Source organism: Eublepharis macularius, chromosome 10, assembly GCF_028583425.1.
Source record: "Eublepharis macularius isolate TG4126 chromosome 10, MPM_Emac_v1.0, whole genome shotgun sequence".
NCBI lineage: Eukaryota > Metazoa > Chordata > Lepidosauria > Squamata > Eublepharidae > Eublepharis > Eublepharis macularius.
In genome coordinates this window covers 96553971-96576919 of record NC_072799.1, presented here as the reverse complement: position 1 = coordinate 96576919, position 22949 = coordinate 96553971, and the positions used below count along the sequence as shown (strand labels likewise).

Below are 22949 nucleotides of genomic sequence, written 5' to 3'. Positions count from 1 at the left end.
TGGCTATAGATAATATCCCACAACATTGAGAAAATTTAAGCCCATTTCAGTTAGGGGGGTAGTGACATCCACCAATCCCCCCCCCTCACTCCAGACCACTACGGTGCTGTTCTTAAGGCTCTTCTGACCTCCAGGGGCTTGGTAGACATCGCTGCGGCCTCCAGGGCACTTACGTTTTTGTAACTGTGTTGTTGGATACAGGCCAATAGATGAAATTAAGACCAGGTGGAATCTCCAAGATCTAAATCTTAACTAGTTTTTGTAACCTTGACTTTCATAATAGGGATGAAAGAGGAAAACAGGACCATGGTATTAGGTGTCTATGCAGGGAATGCAGGGTTCTCCAATGAGAACCACCTATATCAACCAGTAATGAAAGTGGACTCTACATTTTGTCAGTATCCTTCTTCTTTAAGCTATCAGGACCAATGACTGAATCTCCTGACCTTTTAAAATCTTATAAATAGCAGCTGGAGAGCTACACAGGTTAGAACAGCAGTACTGGGGGAAGTGACCATTAACCTTCCCCCCCCTCATTTTCCTATTCCCCCCTTTGGCAGTTGCCATTAACCCCAGAGGAAAAACAGATCCAGAGGAGTTAGCCGTGTTAGTCTGTAGTAGCAAAATCAAAAAGAGTCCAGTAGCACCTTTAAGAGAGAACTTGATTCTCGAAAGCTTATGCTACAATAAGAGGAAAAACAGTAGGTATCGTCTGCATATCATCCATTTGTGTCCTAAGTGATGAATGCAGGTGAAAAGGGTTGGGGGGGGGGGTCAAAAACAGTCCTAATTCAACATGTGGTGAAGCAGTTTGAACACGTTCTTTGCCTTGAAAACAAATGCCTCAGAATGCAGTGTTTTCAAACCACTTCTTTAGAATTATCCACACTTTAGAAGTAGATCTCTTCACATTGGATCAGCCCACTTTCAACAGAAACTGCTTTATTCTACAAGGCTCCAAACCAGGACACTTGCTGTGTAACTTTCAAAAAATTGTTTGATCTGAAACAGCACTGTTGAAAAATTCTGTATATCAAGGTGAAACATCCAGCTCACATTCAAGATACTTGTTTGTGCCCCCTGCTACACCTCCACCTCTCCACAGATGTTATGGAGGTCAAGACAGAGATTTGTCCACGGGTACCCAAAATGGAAGACTCGTGTGAAAAGGCTGTAGCTGCCTCAAGATCTGGCAGGTTTGGGGTGCCCCTAAAATGTGGCACTCCTTTGATGTCATTTCCTTTTGCCTAGATTTTTAACTGAAGGGGGGTCTATCTTTTTTACAAAGATGTTTCCATGGTCGTTTCTAGAGTGAGGACTTTTTAATATATTGTTTGTTTACTGAGGGGTTTCACCTTTTTAAAAAGTGTTTTAATGGTCAGCATCTAGCCTATTTCAGGTACTAAAATTTTAGGCTGCTGAATGTTAACTGACAGGCACAGGATCCATTTTTCTTTTAACCCCCCCCCCCCGTTTTTATTATCTGCTTCTAGCCTGAGGGATGTTTGATGGGTCTCATTTCAGGCCGCTGAATGTTGTTGTATGTTGTTTTTAAGTCCCTGGCTTGTCTTCAATGGTTTTAGTATGGACGACGTTGTCGCCACCATGGAGCAGGTCTCTGGAGGGGCAGGACACGCGTTTTCTTAAACAAACACGCGTCTCGGAAGTTTCCCCGCGGCGGTCCAAAGGCCCCCGTGCAGGCAGCCGTCTTTGGAAGCGCGGCCCCCGGCCCCTCTGGAGGGCCTCTGCGGCCCGGCCCGGCCCCCTCGCGTTTCCTGCGCCTTGGGGGGACCCAGCGAAGCGGGCGGCGCCCCCCCCCTCCCTCCCCCCCCCTCGGGCCGGGCCGGGCCGGGCCAGGGCGCGGCTGTTTTGGCCCCGGCGGGCGGCCGGCTTCCAGGGCGGGCGGTGCCTGCGTGTCATTCCGAGCCGGGCCCGCCGCACACGCCCGTTTTCCTGCCCGACGAGCCAGCCGCGGGCGGGCGGCCGGGCGAGCCGGTTCTGTCAGCGGCTCCACCTCAGCGGGGCCGGCTTCGCGAGGGGGGCCGCCGCCCGGGCCGCCCTTCCTCCGCCTGCCGCCCGGGGAGGGAGGCGGCCCGAGAGCGCCCCGCCCCGCCCCGCCCGGACCCCTGGCCGGCTTGCGGCGTGCGGGGGAGCCAGCCAGCCAGCCAGGCAGCCAGCCGGGAGAGGCCTCCGCCCAGGCGGCGAGGAGGGCGGCGGCGGCGGCGGCTGAGGGGAGCCGCCCAGCCTCGCCCGCCCGGCTGCCGGAGCGAGCCGCGCCCCTCCTCCGCTCCCTTCCCCTCCCCGCCCTCCGCGTCGGGCCGCCGGCCGAGGGAGCCTGGCAGAGCGAGCGGCGCCGGCGTCGTCATGTGAGAGCGCGGCCCAGCGCCAGGAGCCCGGCCGGAGCGCGTCGCGGGAGCCGGAGGAGGGCAGCGCGGCAGGGGCAGCGGCAGGGCCCGCTTCGGACGGGGACCAAGCCCGGCGCCCACCCCGCCTGCCTCTCGACGCGCGCGGGGACCGGAGGGCGCGGCGGGGCTCCCGGACTGCCCGTCCCCTCGGGAGGCGCCTCCGCGCTCCAGGGAAAAGTAAGGCCCGGGCGGCGGGGGGCGGCGGGGGGTTCCGGGCTGACCGCGACGCGCCTCGGGGCGGGGGGGGGCCTCCGGGGGGGGGAGACGGAGTCGCCGCCCCTCCCCTCTGCGCGTGCTTTGCTGCCCGGAGGTCGGGCCGGAGCGCGGGGGGGGGAGCGGGGGTTGGGGGGGTCTCCGGCGGCCCCTTCGCCTCGCGCGCCTGGACGGGAGACGCCCCTCAAGCGGGGGGTGGGGAGGGGGGGGTCTCGTATGGACAGCCCCCCCCCATTTGTCCAGCGCGTGAAAGGGCCGCCCCGCCCCCCCTCGGCCTCGGCCTCGGCGGGACGGTGGCCTGAGAGGCGCCTCGCACAGACCCCGGCGGGGCGGCCGCTTCCCGGGGAGGCTTCTGGTCGTTCCGGAGAGGCCGCGACGGCGTGTGAGGGTGTGAGGGTGGCGGGCCTTGCTGGCGACGCCGGGGAGACTCTCCTCTCTCCCCCCCGTCGGGGCAGGAAGGGGGCCCGGCCTGCCTCCCGTGCGCGGGGCGACGCTCCGACCGCCGCAGCCTCCGCCGTCGCCGGCGGCCTCGGGAACGCCTCGCGCAGAGCACGACCTTCCCGCGCCCCTGGGGAAGGCGAGTTGGGCGGTCCCGCCTTTGCTGCCCCCGCGCGGCGGGAAAGCCTGCCCTGCCAGGAGCCCGCCCGGGCGGCCCTCTCGCGTCCAGCTTGCTGGGTCTTCCCCCGGGGGGGAGCTGGCGGCTCGCTCGCACGATCCGCCTTGCCCGGTGCCGCGTCTTCAGTGGAGCCCCTTGACGGGCAAGAGGTTCCCGGGGCAGGGATGCTCTGCCGGGGCTGCTCTCTTTCGAGCGCTTGTTCGGTCGTTTCTTTAAAGCGGAGCTCCGCCTGTTATCTGCCAGTTTGTTTGCTCTTGGAAGAGGGAAATGATCCTTGAGTTAAACCCTTCTTTGCTTCTTTTGGTATGCAGATATGTTTCTTAAGCTGGAAATGGCATGTAATATTCTCAGAACAAATTATGGTAAGAAGGATAACGTTGCAGAAAAGCAATCTGCTCGTGTTTTTTGCCAAACAAAAATGTTGGTTGAACTCAGTGTATGTTTCAAAATGCTTGAATAATGTACACAACATTAACAATCTAATCCCATATTAAGTTTTGTTAGGGGAAAAAGGTAAAAACAACACAAAGAGAAGTCCTTGCTTTCCCTACGCTTAGAGACTGTGCAGTAGTATTTATCTTGTAATTTTGTGATATACGAGTTTCATACTTAAATGCCGTAAGCACAGAGTATAACTATAGCAATTATATAACTAGAGGAATTATTTCTGGAATAAGATGTGCCAAAATCATCCAAAGGAAACGTTTTACATTTGCTTGTAGCTTTCTTAATGCAGAAATTCCTACACTTAATACAGCAATTTGTTGTAAATCAGTCGTCCTGTCTTCTCTCATTTTTCTGCTGAGATACTGTGGCTGTTCTGTCAGTTGAGCAGTACCTCTTTTATAGCCTTTTATAAATGCCGGAAGTACTGCAGTGCACAGGAGGACTTAATATTGGTTATTCGCATGTTGGGAAAATCTAACCCTTGAATGGATGCTAAGGCCTTTGATAGTAAAGTCTGTATATTATCAGCACCAAAAAGCAAAAAAGTTGCAATGTATGTATTTTTCCGTAAACTAGTTATAAGAACTGTTCTTGTTCTTAACCTGATAAATTTCTTACATGGAAATGCTCAGACCCTGACTAGATTGATTTTATTTTATACTTAGAAATGAGTTGAATCAAACTGTTTGTTTTGTGAGCTGTAGAATATTTTAGGTTTTGTTTTCTGACATGAATGCTTTCATATTAGCCTCTCCCCCACCCCGCAACAAAGAAATAGCTTTTTATCTAAGCAGATCTCCAAATTTTTCTTTGACTTGGTTATATAGACTGGTAAACAAAGGGAAGTAAAGAAGGTCTGAAAAATAAGATAACCTTTGAAAGTAACAAGATCGCCCAGTAATAATGAAACCTGGTCACAAGCTGAAGGACGGTTCAGTGCTTTGAATTGTCAGAACCAAAGTAGCATAATCCTGATAATTAGAGAATTAAGTTCAGAGAACTGTGTCAAATGTGATCTCATTGCAGGTGGAACTATAGAAATCAAAATGACTTTTATACTTGCATTTCTGAATGTTGAAATCAGAGAGAAAATAAGAATGATCTTGTACTTAGAAAATGTGTGTTAGGAACATTTTCCAATAATACCAAAACACCTTTAAGTATCATGTTAAGCTAAAATCAGTGTATTAAATTAATATTAGTTAAAAAAAATAAAAGTAGCCAACCAAAGATTTATTTGGTTTTTAATCTGTAAAAGTTCCTAAACTAAAATCAGCACAGGATAAAGCTAATTAGTGTATGTATATCCACATGCCTTGGTATGGTAGAGCAGTCATGATTTCAGTGCTATTTGTTTAGTTCATAATTGTTTGCCTTCGTCTGAGCATAGAGCAGGGGTCACTGGGGTGGTGTGGAGCTGGCTGTGAATTTCCTGCATGGTACAGGGGGCTGGACTAGATGACCCTTGCGGTTGCTTTCATCTCTGTGTTTCTATGCTATACCAAAACATTAACACCATAAAAACAGTGTAATGTGAGGGAATGAAGCGAATATAAAATGGACTTCTGTGGTATCTTTGAGGGTGATGCTGTGGTTTATCTGCTGTTTTCTTCCTATAGTATGACTCAGTGATGAGCAGATTTTTATTTTCCATAAACTATTTCTGTAAACAACATTTCACTCTCAACATTATCATTAGATCCTTAGATTGAGAGTTTAGTACCAACATACTAAAGGACTATTCTAGGCATGGGAAGTGGGAGGCTAGAAGCTCTAATTTTTATAAGCAACAAAATGTTGCCACTGCTGTTAATTTAAAATATAAGAAGGCATGGATATACGTAATTGGGACTAAAAATCTGCTTTGTATCTTAATAACATTGTGTGTTCTTAAATTAGATTTTTTTTTAAAGAAAGAAGATACTAGAGAGGCCAGAGTTAGTTGTTCTGACTTGTCTAGGGCGGTGTGTGTGTGTGTGTGTGTCACAAGTTGCAGTTGCATTGTCTACTGTGTATACTTACTTGGTGTTTGTCAACAGGGCAGGTCTCCTGTATCAAGAGAGTCATTTTTATTCACACCCATTTTTATTCACAATAAAACACCTTCTTCACCTGCTGGTGGTGGTGGATTTTTAAAGCTCCAGCTGCTCATGAATATCGGGGTCAGGGAGGGCCACCTAAATGTTTCTCGCTGCTTTCTCTCCAGCCCGGCCAGCAGAGCTGTTTCCTGTTCTTTGTTTCAAGGCTGTGGTTTGCGTCATGCATTCCAAGCAGCATGTGTGTGCCTTTCCTGTTTCAGGCTGTTTTCTGGTAGATCAGCAGCCCAGGCCAGGCCCCTCGTCGCTGCCCTACAACTCCCCGTCCACACCCAGTGAATTATCATGTCTCTACACACTCATGATTGCCTAAGCTGCCTGTGTTATGTCACCACAAGCAGTCTGAGTTAACCTTTTAACAAGCGTACACACTTTGCGCGCCACTATAATCTTTACTGGAGTGATTGTGAATTCTTAAATACTAATTTGAACTTTGGCAAGGGGACAGAGGTTTAATTCTTCTTGGAATTTGATTTGTTTTAAATACTTGCAGTACCGTGAACTAGAATTGATTCCATCAAAGTGTGTTCAAGTCTAAAAACAGGACAAGCAACCATTTATGTAAAACATATATTTAATATCACTCCATAGTCTATGTTTGGTTAGCTCTGGTGATATTGATAAAACTCTGTTTTTGTATGATGGTGGTGATAGAGGAAATTAACAGTTTAGAGTAGGAACGAGCTCACTGTTCACGGCATTCTTCCACTACTGCTGAATTACAACTGTTAACGAAGCTCAAGACTATGCATTCACCTGGATTGAATCGAGACCTAGGCTTTCTGTCTCATCACTGATGCTAATTTCTCCACACCCACCCTCTGCATACTCCACCCTATCCAATGCCTGCTCTTCTCATTCACTGGCTATTGTCATTCTGAAATCACTCCACTCTCCAAGATATAAGGACATTCTAGCTGTACCTGAAGGAGTGAGCTGTGACTCCCGAAAGCTTATACCCTACCACAAATTTTGTTAGTCTTATAGGTACTACTGGACTCTTACTCTTTTCTTCCACTACTGTAATACAATATGCTATACTCCTCAAACATCTTTGGAAAGTGTTTCTCCTTCAGTACTTCTGTTAAAGTTGATATCTGGGCATCCGTTGTAGAAGAGCGTCTTAATCTTCCTTAGGAGTAGATGAGTCTGGGTCCCCTGTGCTATGGGAAGAATTTAGCCTCTTGTTGAAATAAAATAGGATATCAGATTGGGAAGGATTCATTCACAATGGAAGATAGTTGGAGAACAAGCAAGAACAAATTCTGAAAGAGAATTGGGAACCTCTGCAGCATTGTTCTTGGTTTTACTGGTAAGGAGTGAAGAAAAGACAGCATTCAGACATCTCACAGAATCCCGGAGCTGGAAGGGGGCCATACAGAGACCATCTAGTCCAACCCCCTGCCCAGTGCAGGATGAGCCTAAAGCATCCCTGACAAAGACTCATCCAGCCTCTCCTTGAAAACTGCCAGTGAGGGGGAGCTCACCACCTCCCTAGGCAGCTGATTCCACCTTTGAAGTACTCTGACCATGAAAAAGTTTTTCTTAATATCCAGCCGGTACCTTTCTGCATGTAATTTAAGCCCGTTGCTTCGTGTCCTACCCTCTGCTGCCAACTGGGACAGCTCCTTGCCCTTCTCCAAATGACAGCCTTTTAAATCACGTCAGGCCTGGCTTGTCGCTGGGTTCATGCATGTGTGCCGCTTTGGTTACTTGTGATATATTAATGCAAGTGCCTAGAGTAACAGGCTATTGCTGTTAGTCTTTCCTCCCCGAAATGGGATTTTGAATTATGGCTTGTGGCAGAGAAACTTAACTACGATTAACCTGGGCTTCAGCATGTGTATGTCACAAGCAGGGGTCATTTCGTAGAAAAAGAGCTGGAGGAACTCATTAGTATAACTCATTAGCATAACTCATTAGCATATGCCATGCCTCTTGCCATCACCGGAAGTGTGTCATTAGCATAACTGATTTGCATATGCCACACCCCCTGACACCTATCCTGGCTGTTTTGGACCCAATCCTGGCCATTCAGGGACAAAATTGGGGCCAAAATGGCAAAAAGGGGCTGAAAATGGCTGAAAAGGGGCCCAAAATGGTCAGGATCAGGCTGCTGATGAGTGGGAAAGTGATCCACCACCCGTCAGAGGCCCAATCCAGGCCGTTTCAGCCCCAATACAGGTTGAAACAGGCCCAAAATGGCCAAGAGTCAGGTAGGTGGGGCCACCTGACATGTGACCTCTTTGGGGAACTGCCGGAACTGTGTTCCGGCGCGTTCCCCCTCGAAATGAGCCCTGGTCATTTCAAGTAATCAGAATTGGTTTTAAAATCAAAATTCCTTTATCACACTCTGTAGAGGAGGTCAGAGCAAAGTGCATGTGGGAGTGGATCCAGCCCCAAGCAAGGATTGTGTGCAGTGGCAGCTGCTCCGCCGCACCACCCCTGCAGCTGTGTTGTGTGGGGGATAGTGCCTTTGTACATGGATAGAGACAGAGACAGAGTTGTATTTGCCTGTCCACCTGGGGAGTAGAAACCCCTGCCTTGCCTGTGGGTGGCCTGGTTTTGTTGCTTTTGTGGTCATAATAGATGCTAACTACTTTAGTATTTGGAGTGATTAAGGCCAATATTAAGCATTTGAGGTCAAGTAAAAGATTGCTATTAATTTGAATGCTTGGATTTTTTTTTAATGAATAGCAAGACTGATGTAGTTGAAAGTGGAACAGATATCCTCTGGATATCCTGAGGAGTTAGCCGTGTTAGTCTGTAGTAGCAAAATCAAAAAGAGTCCAGTAGCACCTTTAAGACTAACCAATTTTATTGTAGCATAAGCTTTCGAGAACATATGTAAATTTGACTCGGTCAAGCTGGGACTGAATAGGGACTATGAATGGTTATCTCATTATCACAGGTAACTGATTTCCTTTACAGAGGCGGAGTCAGGGGGAGTCCAGTGGCACCTGGCGTGGGCTTTCGGGGATCACTGATCTCTTTGTCAGATGCATCTGGCGGGGAGGGCTGTGGTTCTCGAGGGCTTGTGCTGCAGTGGAATTGGTTGGTCTTGGAGGTGCTGCTGGACTCTTTTTGATTTTGCTACTACAGACTAACACGGCAAACTCCTTTGAACATTTACAGAAGCAAACTGATCCCCACATCAAAAGGAGCTGTTTGCATCTCCATATCAAAGGAGTTGTTTGCATCTCCCCTCTCCTCCCCCCCTCCCCTCTCCTCCTCTATATTTGACCAGTTTCTGTTGGCCCTCCATGCATCTGACGAAGAGAACTGTGGTTCTCGAAAGCTTATGCTACAATAAAATTGGTTAGTCTTAAAGGTGCTACTGGACTCTTTTTGATCTGGATATCCTGTGTCTGTAACGAATGCTTGAATTCTTGTTGCTGTCATAGTCATCCAGAGGAAGTTTAGAGCTTTTGTTCTTCAAAACATTAATTTGTTGAGTGAAGCCTATTCTTGGATGCTTTCACTATACATTGTTTGCATCCTGTTATGTTTTGCAGAAAGTTTTCAAATACGCGTCATCATAACTGTTCTGTACCTGACTCTGTTTACATCAAAACTCGCTGTTCTTTACTGCCCTGATCCAGATCTGTGTGCGGAGGCATCACTTCTACCTGCTTCACCCTTGGCTGGAACAGGAACCCTGGGAGTAAATCAGCTGTTCCTCTAGATGTAGGTAACATCGGTTCGCATTGCTGTTCCGTCAGTTGGATACGCATTTGGATTAAATATCCTAACTTACATTCTGGTGCAGCTAGTCATACATATCTGTGCTCAGGTAGAGCTTGTCTGGCGTTTATCAGCAGGGCAAAATCTAGTCCTCTTGATTTCAAGCAAATGTTTATCCCTCTCCAGCTGAAATCAGTGGGATTTCGAAGTATGTGACTTTGGCTAGATAGTTGTGCCCATTATAAATAGAGAGGCGCTGATGGTATATTGTGTAAAACAGAGTTATCTTTGGGTAAGTTCTATTTGCAAGGTGTCTAATTAATCTACTGTTAGTAGTTCCAATTTTTCTGAATATTAAAATTATGTAGCATATACAGACATGGGCAGAATATTCAGCTAGAATGTCTTACATGCTCGGCGCTTTCTTGACTTCAGCACAGTGATGGTAGTGGAATCTCATTTAGAATCGAGGGCTAGGATGCTGTTTACGTGAGTGTTTTAACTGGCATTTTTATGTCTTACCACATTTACTGAAAAGTGAATCCCAGATTAATTTGCCACCAAGAAAAATGTGTTCTAGCAGTGCAGCCTGAGATGGAAGTTTGACCAGTTCCCAGCCATTTCCTTTATATATAGGGAGCTTTGAGGAGCCCCCCCTGCTGCTCAGATGTTCACTTTGGACTGCTTTCACATGGAGGATTTGCAGGGCCCCTGCTATCAAATGGGAACAGGTTTTTCAAAGCATCCACACAATGTTATTTATGTCATTTATAGTTCACCTTTCTCACTGAGACTCAAGGCAGATTACATAGTGTGCGATTAGTACAGTTGATATCAAGGACATTACAATAAACAATGCCATAGGGTATATACATGTAAATTTGCGAAGACATTCATGCTAATTCTGTTGCCTTCTGTGGTTTCCTGTGATAGGACCCAGTATTCCTGTAATGTACTTTGCTCCAGTCTTTTTGGAAAGATCAGTCAAGTGGGTTTCCCCAGAACATCAGTCAAAGATGCATATTTGTGAACCTTCCCATCTACACCTGGAACCCTTTCTCTTCCCTGTCCCCTTGTGCGTGCCATGCTTCCCACCCTTAGAATACCAAAAATCAATTTCATATATTAATACACAACTTCTAATAACTTCTAATACACAACTTCATATTAATACAAAAACTTCTCTTATATTTTTCTTTTAAGTTCCCAAACAGTAATTAATTCAGAGTTTTTTTCGTAATGTTTCTCACGATGGAACGGTGTACTTCCCATGGAGTATGTAACGCCAGACTGGTCTGTTTCTTAAGGCAAAGATGTAGCCATAAGGCGTACCCCGGCGGAAATGCTCTCAGTCTGAGGCCGGCTGCGAACAGACTTTGGCGCCTGCTTCTTCAGGAGCTTAGCACCATCAATAATAGACTTTAAGGGAAACAAATCATTCCTGCGTCCCGGTAAAGGCGGCGTTGCTGTCCATACTCTGAATTAATTACTGTTTGGGAACTTAAAAGAAAAATAGAAGAGAAGTTTTTGGACTTTAGGCAGGTTTGGAGGGAGTTGACGTCTTCCGGTTCACTTATGAAAGATTCAGCATGGAATTGTATAATGAGACTAATTTTGTATGAATATACTTAAATATTTATGAGCACTTTGCACTTTGTATACTTTGTGGAATATCTGAAATTGTGTATTAATATATGAAATTGATTTTTGGTATTCTGTGGGTGTTGTCCCTCATTCATTGACTACTTTATACAGGTACAGCCATTTTCTTTGCGTTTAACTAATGCTTCCCACCCTTGGCCACTCAGGCTGTTTGCTAGGTTTTTTTTAATCAAATCCATAGTTTGTATGTTGCTATTGCGTCATAACCCTGCAGTGATACACTTTCCTATTTAAAAAAAGCAGGCAAAGAACACTTTGGCAGGGTGGGAGGAATGGCAGCCCCAAGGGGATAGGCAGGAAATAATGACACGTCACCCTCGGTGGACACTTCGTGGCTAATGCTGCATCCACAGCAGCAGTGAGTCCACAACTGCGAATAATCCCCATGTGGCACAGGCTGAATACGACGGGCAATCCCATACACAGATGCCCTTTCCCTCTCATTGAAGTAAATAAATAAGGCCATCTGTGCAAGAACTCTTTGTATGAATCAAACTGAACGTGTAGCTGTAAACTGGGGGCCCTGCCTGCAATTAAAAGAATTGTAAGTGCATCATTTCCCGGAGCTGACTGTGATACATGTCCTCTGTGTTTAGAGTTGGAATGTCAGATGGTAAGCTGTCTGTCTGAGCACTGTGATCCAATGTACACAGTCAGAGGAAACGTGGTGTAGTTCAAGGGGCTTGCCAATTCAGAATGAAGGTGGGGTGGGTTGCATATTTAAATGAGCCTCACCATTTTAAAACAAAAATAAAATGTAGCATATTAGGGAATGGGTTAATTAAGTGCTCTAGCTTTCTTGATGTGAGAGAACTCTGAAACATAGGATCCTCAACTTTTGCCCAATACATTACAATTCTGAAATGACTGAAACACACTTTTATAAATATGTAGATTCGCTCAGTGTCATCTCTGTAATCTGTCCGGTATTTTCCACACCACTGAATAAAGATTCATAAGAAATCTGAAGAAAAGGTTGAAGACTTGTCTTGGTTCAGTATTTGAAGCTTCTCTCTCAGCCTTTATGCTGGATTAGAGTCCAGCCTGTTCTATATAAAATAGTACATTTCTTAGATGGTGGAATAGAAATTCAATTGCCAAAGTAGCTACACTGCAAATCAGTTGCTTTAATAATGGGATATGCTTCTGGTCCTGTATTGCACTGTAATTGCTTTTTTAATAGTTTAATTTTGTAGCTTTATTTATGTCAACAATAAACAGAAATCAGTTATTTGAAACCAGTATGTATATACTGGTGTCAGGTTCTGCCAAGGGCGCCGCCCTGTGAGACACCAGCCTGCCTGAATTCAGCCTTAAAGGACGTTCAGGGAGTGTGCGGGACCCCACTCTGTGGAAGGAGGGGGGTATACCCCACCCTCACACCCTCTCAGTCCACTCGCAGGCTGCTTTCCATGACAGCTGTCCCCAACCTGCTGTCGGTCTTCCTCCTCCTCTTTGTCTTCTTCCCTCCACCTCCTCTCCACTGCGCTCTAATTCTCAGTCTCTCCTCAGCTCCCCCATACTCCTACACAACAACCCACCCTGCCCTGTGGGTGGACTTCCCTTATATCCTGTCCTTCATTCCTGGCTTCACCTGGCAGCCACACCCTTCTTTTGCCCTCTAGCCTTGGCCTTGGCTGCTTCAAGCAGCTGCACCTGGGGTAGCTAGTCTGGCTGATTTGGGCAGCTACAGCTGTGCTCTCTTGGCTGGCTGCCAAGCTCTTTCTACTAGGGGCCTCAGGCAGCCCCACCTGTGGCTGCTTTGCTTTCAGCTCCACCTGGTTCTGGCTGATTTCTTCTATCCTGCCTGGAGGCTGGGGTGTGGTCCTATGCTGCCCTTTCTCTACTGCAGGTAAGGTTGCTGGCTGTCTTGCTGCTAGCTGGCTGTCCCTGCTTCCTGGGCTTTCTCTCTCTGGTCTGATCCCCTCCTGGCTGTCCTTACTCCCCCGTCGGGGCTCTTAGCCTCCCACTGGAGGGTGGGGCTAGCTGGCTTCCACCTGCCTCTTCTGACCCTCTATGGCTTGGGTGCTTCTTTTTTCCCCCCTCTATTGCCATCCTGTGCGGGGCCTGGGTGACTGCCAGGGCAGCTGGGTAGCTGTCTCCCGGCTGCCTCCCATCCCCTCCTCCCGGCAAGTCTGGGGGCTGAACCTCTGACCCCGGACATCTGGTTTCAAATATATACTGTATATACACAGTTATATTTTATTCATAATTTCCATACTTAAAAGGATTATAATTTCTGAGACTAATGCATACATTCTGAGAGTTGGGTTTTAACATTTAAACACCACCACTAGCCAGCAGGAGAGACCCTTTTTTCCATTCTGTACAGCCAATACTGACATTTTGTGTTTTCATTCAAGGCTGATAGCTTGTAATCTGTAATCTGACATTTGGCAGGGTTAGTCTAAGCAACCAGTTTAACTCTTCCCTATATTGAGGCTTCGTCTAAAGCCAAGCCTTCCTTATAGAGTTTTTAATAAACATTGCTGATGTGTTCCAATGGGCACTAGTATAACAGTTAGGTGAGCTGAACATAAAGCTAAAACTGCTGCAGATCTTCAATACTAAGTTTATCCATAATGGGGAAAATGGTGTGTGTCTGTTTGGTACATGCAGTCCATTCATAGCTTGTAAAGCTTGGTCCAGCAGGGAATTGCTTCTTTGAAAAAGTTGCTTCCTTGAAAAAAAAAATCCACATTTATTTAATAATTTTTCCAGCTGTTTCATCTTTTCTTGCCTCCTCCCTAGTTTGACTTTACCAGATTCATGCAGGCAAATCCATGCTCCTGCAATATGTTTATTTCTGACTTTCATATCTTACTCAAGTTTAATAAGAATATGAATTTTTATCTGCTTTGATCTTTAATTCATATGAATATTTTCACATATTGTTGGTGATGCAGATATACTGTCAGGTCTTGCCAGGTATTTTCCCAGAGCACTTCATTGCATCACTCAGGTGTATGAGTTAAAGTTACTTTATTAAAGAAGAATACCAGGATCAAGATGGTCAGACAGGATCATTGGCTGAAGTGACTCCAGGCAGCAAAGCAAGGTTAATTATAGGACGAAGTCCACGCCCTCACAGAGGGAAAGAAAGTCCATTAGGGTTTTGGCGCACTGAGCCAGGGAGCCAGGAGAGAGGGGAGGAGGGAAAGGATGAGCTCTGCTCAGTCTCTCAGGAGGTTGCTGCAGTTTCAGCTGGAACTTCAAGGCCACATTCTCAGGCCTGTCAGGAAATTGTAACCAGAGCACCTGCAAGATAAGCAGCTAGCAAGCAGTCAGCAACACAGGTTCCCTCTGCATGTTCTCAGAGGTACACTACACACTGCAGCAAGAAATCCATAATCCATGACAGGTATGCTGGTGGTGTATCTGGCATATACTCTCAAATTCAGTGAAGAGAGTGTGACTGGGTTGCAGGATTGCCCATTCCCTTTTCCGTGCAGGTGTGATTTTTTTCCTCCTCTTTCCTTAACCCTGGTTAACAGTCACATCAGCATGAATGCTAATTCCAGTTAAGATAAATCATGGTTCTTGTTTCAACAGGACTTGAAACCAGCTTTAAAACTTGGTTCCAAATTCTTGTTAAATGGAAATCCTGGTTAACTGCTTTATGACTTATGGTTAGGTGGGAAGAGAAGAAGTATGTAATGCCATGGTCACTCAAGAGCTCATAAAAGGTCAAGTTTATTTATGGTCATCTAAAATATATGCGTGAATTTCTTGACAGTGGTGTTAAGGAAGTTACTGGAATGTTAATAAGGCAGCATTCGATTTCACTGTGCGTTGTCAGTCAGCCTTACTCTTTCCAGGCTTTGATAATAAAACTGTGAGGCTAATATTACACATTATGATCTGTGGCATAAATCTTTCCCTGACTATTTCCTACATTTTAAAACCAAAAAACCCCCGCAGTTCTGAATAGAGGATTAGGCTGTGGGGCTGTTCAGACTCCTATCCTCAGGTTGTCCTCTGCCCAGTAGTCCCCACACCAGCCCATGCTCAGATGAAAGAAACAGATACCCATAACTTTTCTGCTGCACGGAGTGAAAAACACTTGAGGGGCAGCGTGGCTAAGCAGTTCCCTGTTTCCCCGACGGTCAGAACCGCAGCCTGCTAAGGCTGGTTTTTATCTTACTGTTTTTATGAGATAAAGATATTCATCATCGTGTTTACTGTCAGGCTAAAATGAATGCAATCCCACCCAAATTAAGGTTTTTTTTAAAAATTCACATTGATTTAAATGGGAGAATGGACTGTATACTTAAAAGTTTTCCATTAAAATCAGTCGGATTTAACATTGGCTGGATTGTGCATAGTTCTAAGTTTTTGTTCTTTAAAATCCAAAAAGTTAAGTCTTTAAAAAAATTAGCTCTTTTTTGCTTGGAAAGAAGGGTTTGTAATACCGTTCTATGTACTTCTCTTGCTTTCAGAAGTCTGCTTTTTCTTCTTGCCCAGCAGTGCATCTGTTTCTCTGTGGAAGCAGTCGCTCAAGACAGGAAGCCAGATAATATTCTGCTCTGATAAAGGAGCGCTTTGTATCACAGAGGTGGCTGCTGGGTGCGCTTGGTAAGGCTTAATAGATAGAAAATTAGGGGTGATAGAAGTTGTGCACAGGTTCATGTGGGCAGAGAAGTTTTCATAGCAGAAACTTCATAGATCTGTTTATTTCTATTATGCAGTATGAGTACCTATTTAAGAGAGAGTTAATTTCTCCCTCGCCCAGGAATATTCGATCCCCACCCACTCCAAATATTTGGGTGGGTGCATTGCATTCATAAGGTTGCTATTCTAGTTCAGGTTATAAGTTGCTCTTTATCAAACAAAACAGTCAGCTTGTGATTACTGTCTCAACCATTTCCTGTTACTAAGTAATATCCTAGCAGATTTGAGTGATTATTCCAGGATCTGTTCGCTAATGCACAGTAAAACTGCTTCCTGCTTTCTGCCCAAGGTTACGATATTTAATCAGTTGATTAATCAGTAATAATTAAAATTAAACACTGGTGCCAAGAGTGAAAGCATCTTTATTTCTGAGGATGTTTTGGTTCTAGAGTGTGAAAAGTAGTTTTTTAACATAAGAATTAATAGTAGCTTTTGGTATGGTTTTTGTTCGTTTATTGTATGTTACTTTACACTGCCTTCAGGATGTTACAAATGCTCTTACTGAACAACAGTATTTTTCTGAATTGTAAGAGGATTGTTGTATCTAGTCCCCTTAGGAGCAAATATTTTGGATTCTTGCTTTGATCAATTTTCTGAACACTTTGAGGACAAAATCATATTGTGTGTCCGATCAGACTTTATGATCTCATTATCTCTAGAGGAGCTCTGGGTGTCATTGAGGTTTCTCGTTGGCCTGCATTCTGTGGGTTCTTTTCAGTCTGTACAACCTGAGGACGTGGATGGAATACTTGGAGCATTAAAGTTTACCTCTTGCTTTCTGGACCCTTGTATCTCACGGTTAATTAAATCTGCAAGAGGTGGTCTGTGCTCAGGAGGTGACAGATGCCATCAATATATCCATGGCAGGAGAGTCGTCCATCTCTTACAGATGCAGTTTTTAGGCTTTTATTGGGGGGTGGATTATAGGGCAGTATTCAGTTGTACATTTTGAGTAAGAGAAGCTAGTGGCCCTGTAGGTCTGGGCATTTCTGGAGGAATCTTATTATCTTGATCCCTTTCCATCTGGCTTTCAACCAGGTCATGCCCCCAAAATAGTTATGGTCACTTCGCCGTAATGGATGCTCTGCGCCAGTCCACTAATAGGGGGAGTGTGTCCCTGTTGGTTTTCCTGGAAGCCGCTGTGTTTTAATACCATGGACTCTTTTTTTTTGAACTGCCTGGCTGAAGTGGACACGATGGTGCCAGACTGCATTTTGTTCTTTTTGAAAGGTGAGCTTCAGAAGGTGGTGCCGGGGACTTCTGCTCAACTCTTAGCTGTTGGCCTCCAAGGTTCCAGCTTGTCTCTCCTGCTTCCTAACATCTACATGAAATCAGCCAGCGATTTGGCCTGTCACTGGTGTGCAGAGGACACTTGATACTCTGTTTTTCTCTCTTTCCATCAAGATCCAGGGAAGCTGTGGAGAAGCTTAACAAATGTCTGGATGCTGTAAGGGACTGGAAGAGGATTAACAAACTGAAATGCAAGCCAGAATGCTGTGAGTAGGGAGTAAATCTAGTCTGAGAGTAGATGTTTACACTGTACAAGGTCATACTCCCCTGGAAAGAATGCAGTTGGGCATGCTGTTGGATGCTCAGGTGATGGAAGTGGTCAGGCGTGCATTTTTCTGCCTTGAGCATGTTGGATTACTGTAACATGCTGTATGAGGCCCTTGAAGACTGTTCAGAAGTTTCTGCTGGCTCAGCAAGCAGGAGCCAGAGCGTTTACAGGGACTGGCTGCAGTGAGCCCCTGACTTTCTTCCATCCTCTCTGCCAATTACATTGGCAGCCAGTTTGTTTCCAGGTCCGGTACAAGCTGCTGATGTTCTTTTAAGGCCCCAAATGGCCCTAAATGGTTTGGGTTCAAGGTATCTAGTGGGCCCCCCTTCATCCTTGCACACTGGCACACACTCTGGCGTCAGCTGAGGAAGCCTTAATGCAGGAATCGTATCTGAGAAATGGCCATGGGAATCAGCTTGGCAGTTTCTTGACAGTCGGGTCATCTCGTTGGAACTTACTCCTCTACTCTATGGACATCAGACGAAAACTTATTTCATCCAGAAGGACTTTGTCAGTTAAATCTGTCCCTGATACTTGTAAGTTTTTAATAGTCATCTCTTTTAACTGTTTTGTATGAATGTTAGTATTGTAAACTACCTTGAGTATTTATTTTATATTTATAACTTACCTTTCTGTTTAATGAATAAAGATGTTGACTTTGGCATACCATCAAACCAAAATATATCCAACAACTTCAGCTCTCACATAGAAATAAGTAGGATTAAAATTGGCAGAGGCAGATTGGCCATTAAAACCACTGGGAAAATCTTGGGGGGCTGGTGCCCCCCCTGGTCCTGGGGTTGGCCCTACAAAAAGTAGGCAGGTGGGAGCTGCTGCTACTTCTACAAAATGATGGCCCCTGCTTTCTTTGAGTGGAAGTTTGAGCTGCAACCACAAGCTGGTAGCCCCCACCTTGCATAATGTGCCCGTGAGCCACCACCACTATTTCTCCCGTGAGGAGGTGGCCTCCACCTCAGACGAGATGGGCAGGAACTTCTGTGGGCCTGCTGTTCACCTCATTCTGTTGGCCATATTGGCCTCTCAGTCTGCCCCTGACTGCTGGCTGGATCAGCTTGACACGCTTAGTGTAGAAATTAAAGGCGGTAAATATATGTTCCTTTCATTTTTATTCCCCAGCTTCCCTTCCCCTCATTTCTTCCTTTTCTACCAGTCTACAGTTGGAGAAATGCTTTGAAACTTTGCTTGGACTTTACCTTTGCACCTGTCCTTATTTGCATATGGAAAATCAATTGCTTCATTTGCCTTGTCGAAGTACAGGGTGTGAGCAGAACCTTATCAAAAACTGTGTCCTGTTTGGACAAGTTGCCTTGCCTTGGCACAAATCCATAGGGTGGAGCGGCTGAGAGGAGACAGAAAAGTAAAACTTTGAGGCTCATTAAAACAGAGAGAGGGTGGAATGTTTGCTTACTGTCTCATGGGTCATTATTTAGTTTCAGGTTACATACAACCTAAATATTTTTACCTATATAGAAATATTTTGATGCAAAATAATTCATCTAATATGAGAGACCCTAAGACTTATCTCTGAATTAGTAACTGATCTACTTGAAAAATACTGTCTGTCAACAAGTGATACTGGTTTAAAGTTAAAGTGTGCCTTCATAATTTCTCATCTTTTCCCATATTTAGTAGCTGTTTCATCTAGTATTACCAGCTTAGAATAGTTACTGTTATTAATTTCATCTTTCTCCTTATTGTATTACATAGATCCCAATCTAAGAATGAGAGGAGGTGCTAAGCTAAGGGCCAGAATTCAGCACTGCAATGCTCTACATTCATGACTTACTTGCTCAGCCCTCCTTTTACAGCTTTCTGGATCAACACCTGGTTTATTTACTGTCAAAATACATGAAATGTTCCTTCTAGAGATGTTCCTTCTAGAGATTCACTTGGAAAGAAATGGAACAGATCTAAGAAGTCAAGCCTTGTTTTGTGTGTATGTAATCAAGTTACAGCTGCATTATGGCAACTTCACACAGTTTTCAAGACGGGAGACATTCAGAGGTAGTTTGCCATTGGCCTGCAATCCTGGCCTTCCTCAGTGGTCATCCATCCAGACACTGACCAGGGCAGACCTCCTTTGCTTCTAAGATCTGAGGAGATCCTGCTGCTGCCTGGGCCATCCATGTCAGGGTTGTGTTAGGGGAGATAAGAAAAAAGCTTTAGTGGGTGGCTTCAGATCGCCCGATGTACATTTAAAAACTATTTTTCACATGCCAGTCATAATGGGTAAGAGTTTTTTAGCAGTTAGGTTGGAGTTCTTGAATTGACAAAAAAAAAATTGTATCTGCTGTTATAAACACTTAAGTACTTATTAGGAGATCTATTCAGGCCAGAACACATTCCATGTAAGAATTTCTCCTTTTGGTACTAGTCTTTATACAATCCCTCCCAGCCAGTATTTTTTATAAACTGGCATTCCATAGGTATACTGCTATTTCCAAGGCTGGAGAATTACTTTCTGGAGCTGCCTTGATCATGGGAATTTCATAGGGAGGCTATCCATGAAGTAGCAGTTCAGCCAATATATTCTTCTATACAGTGCCTGAGCACAGGTAGAGTAGGGTAGGGATCACCTGTTAGTCTTTTGCTTGTATGAACCAGCCTGAGCCAGCAGAATAGGGTTCTACAAAAGAAAAAAAAATTGGTAAGTTCAGTTGGATAATACTAAACTACAAAAAAAATCAGTAATCTTTGATAGGGGATTCTCTCAGACTCTCCGCTTCATCCAACACAGTGGTATGAGTTAAAAGGGTCTTTATTCAGATAAAACTTGCTAGAAGTGCTCTGTTACATGGATATTGCCCAGAATGCTGAAGCACAGTCTTGCCCGAGAGATGATACTCCAGTTCCCCTCCCCCAATCCAAACAAGTCAGTTGAAATCAGTGAAAGTTCTTCAAGAGATGCCCAGCCAAAGTTCCCACGCCTGACTCCCACACAGCTGCGCTGATAAGGTCTCTTAGCCAAGCATAGGCATAGTGAAGGAAGCTACACTGTAGGAAGAAAGCCCATCCCCCCTCCCGATAGACATGCTTTTCTAGTCATGGCAGGCAGGCTGACTTGCCTTAAATGTCTTAAATTCTTGGACAGGTCTAGTTTTACAGCTACTCCATTTATGATGGAGTAGCTGTAAAAGGTCATATAAGGCCCTATATACTTCCATCCTAATTTTTTGCTCGGTTGTTCGCCCTTGAGATTTTTGGGGGATGCATAAACCTCATCTCCAGGTTTCAGATCCCAGAGAGGGGAGCATTTATGGTCTGCATGCTTTTTGTAATCCTGTTTGGCTTTTTCCAAGGTTTTTGTTATTAGATCCCACTGTTTTATTCCACCAAGTACTAAGATCCCCTCCCCCACACCCAGGCAGGGGTCTTTCACAAATGGCAAGGGTTTGCCTTCAAAGCCCTGTGTGATCTTGAATGGGGATGCTCCCATAGAGCTATGAACGCTATTGTTGTAACAATATTCTGCGCAAGCTGGGAAATCAGTCCATACCTCAAACGGCACTTTAGCCCCCTCCAGCCGGTGCCTCCACGTACTTAAGGCCAGTTTGACCGCTGCCGCTTCTTTATCCCACACCACCCAGTTCCTCTCGGCCTCAGAAAATGTCTTGGGCACATAAGTGCAGGAGTGCATTTTCCCATCTTCCCCCTCCTGCAGGAGGACTCCTCCCATGACAACATTGCTTGCGTCCACCTGTGTCACGAATGGGCGGCTCTCATCAGGACGGCCTTCCTTAGACCAGACTAGTTTAGCGCTCTGTTTCACCTTCCCAGCGCCCTCCCCCTTAGTTTTTAGTAAGTCTGAAAGCAGCAAGGCTACTTGAGCAAAAATTTTTATGAAGGGTCGTCGGTAGAAGTTAGCAAACCCCCGAAATGGCTGCAGCTGCCGCCTCGTTTGAGGGCCTTCCCATCCGAGCACAGCTTCCACTTCGGTTGGATCCATCCCTAAGCCTCTCCCTGATACTCGATACCCCAGGAAGTCCATCTGTTCTTTATGAAACTCACACTTAGACAGTTTTACATACAGTTTGTGTTGGTGCAGGGTTTTTAGCACCTGCTGCACCAATTTCACATGGGATTCATAATCCTCAGAATACACTATCACATCATCAAGGTAAATGATCACTCTTTTATAAAGGTACTTGTGGAAAACTTCATTAATTAAATTCATAAACACCCCAGGGGTCCCTTGCAACCCGAAAAGCCATGACTCGATATTCAAATTGTCCCAAAGAGGTATTAAAAGCGGTCTTCCACTCGTCCCCCTCCTTTATTCTTACACGAAAATAGGCATCTCGGAGGTCCAGTTTTGTAAATATTTTCCCTTGAGCTGCTACCCCAATAAATCTCTGATCAACAGGATCAGGTAGTGTTCACCATCGAGACCAAATTGATTCCTCTATAGTCTGTGCACAATCGCAAACCCCCGTCCTTTTTCTTTCTGAACACCACTGGGGTGGCATGGGGGGAGCTAGCTGGCCGGATGAAACCTCGCACCAGGTTTTTGTCAATGAACTTACACAACTCCACTCCTGAGCTCATCGAGTAAATTTTCCCCTTTGGTAATTTAGCCCCTGGAATCAGCTCAATTGCACAGTCTGTGGCTTTATGAGGAGGTAATTCGTCCGCCGTCTCCTCTTCAAACACTTAAGTCCTGGTTTTCTGGAGGAATGCTCTCCCTCTCCTCCATAATCAAACACACAGTCTTGGGGAGGGGGGGCGCATTCCTCCGGAATCCAGCCATTGTTTCCCAGGGCCATAGATGCAGAGGAGTGAGCCGTGTTAGTCTGTGGTAGCAAAATCAAAAAGAGTCCAGTAGCACCTTTAAGACTAACCAACTTTATTATAGCATAAGCTTTCGAGAATCACAGTTCTCTTTGTCAGATGCATCTGACGAAGAGAACTGTGATTCTCGAAAGCGTATACTACAATAAAGTTGGTTAGTCTTAAAGGTGCTACTGGACTCTTTTTGATTTTGTTTCCTAGGGGAAACTCAATCTAGGGCTGGTGGCCTGGGAGTGTTTGTGTGTGTGTGTGTCATTTTTTTGGTCAACTACACCAAATTTGCAGAAGACCTACACCTGAATATCCTCTAAAGACCTCTCAAGTTTCAGGGAGCTTGGACCCTGAGGTCCAGTTCTGCGGGCCCCTGAACAAGGTACCCCCAGCCACTCCATTTGTTCCTATTATGGGGGGGGGGAGTCCAAGCTGACTCTCGCTGCAAAAACCCATGGAGCAAGACTGCCATGACCAAAGATACAGTCCCAAATGCAAGTCCAACAGGACCAAACTGAAGCCCCCCCCCCGCTGGCCGCCGCCACTACCTGAGTACCTCTGAACAAGCTGCCCACAGCCACTCCATTGTTCACAGTGATGGGAAATGTTCTAAGCTGGTCCTCAGTGCACATACGCATAGGGCAAGCATGCCAGTGGCCAGAAGCACGCTCCCAATGCAAGGTCATCCCTCAGAAAGCCCAGCCAAGCCTCACTTACCCCCCCCCCCCCCGAAAAAGATCCAGCCGTTTTATTTTTGAGAAAGTTAGTACTTTGCTGGATCGGGGGACTGCAATAGA

At 45.7% G+C, this 22949-nt stretch overlaps 1 protein-coding gene across 1 annotated transcript in view; it reads left to right on the top strand.

Annotated features, from left to right (window-relative positions):
• The first annotated feature begins 2319 nt into the window (after positions 1-2319).
• Positions 2320-22949, top strand: part of KLF3 (KLF transcription factor 3) — a 59073-nt gene continuing 38443 nt past the window's right edge. The window contains exon 1 of the mRNA XM_054990679.1: positions 2320-2582. The gene's annotated coding sequence lies outside the window, so the exon portion shown is untranslated. The remainder of the gene's footprint in view (positions 2583-22949) is intronic.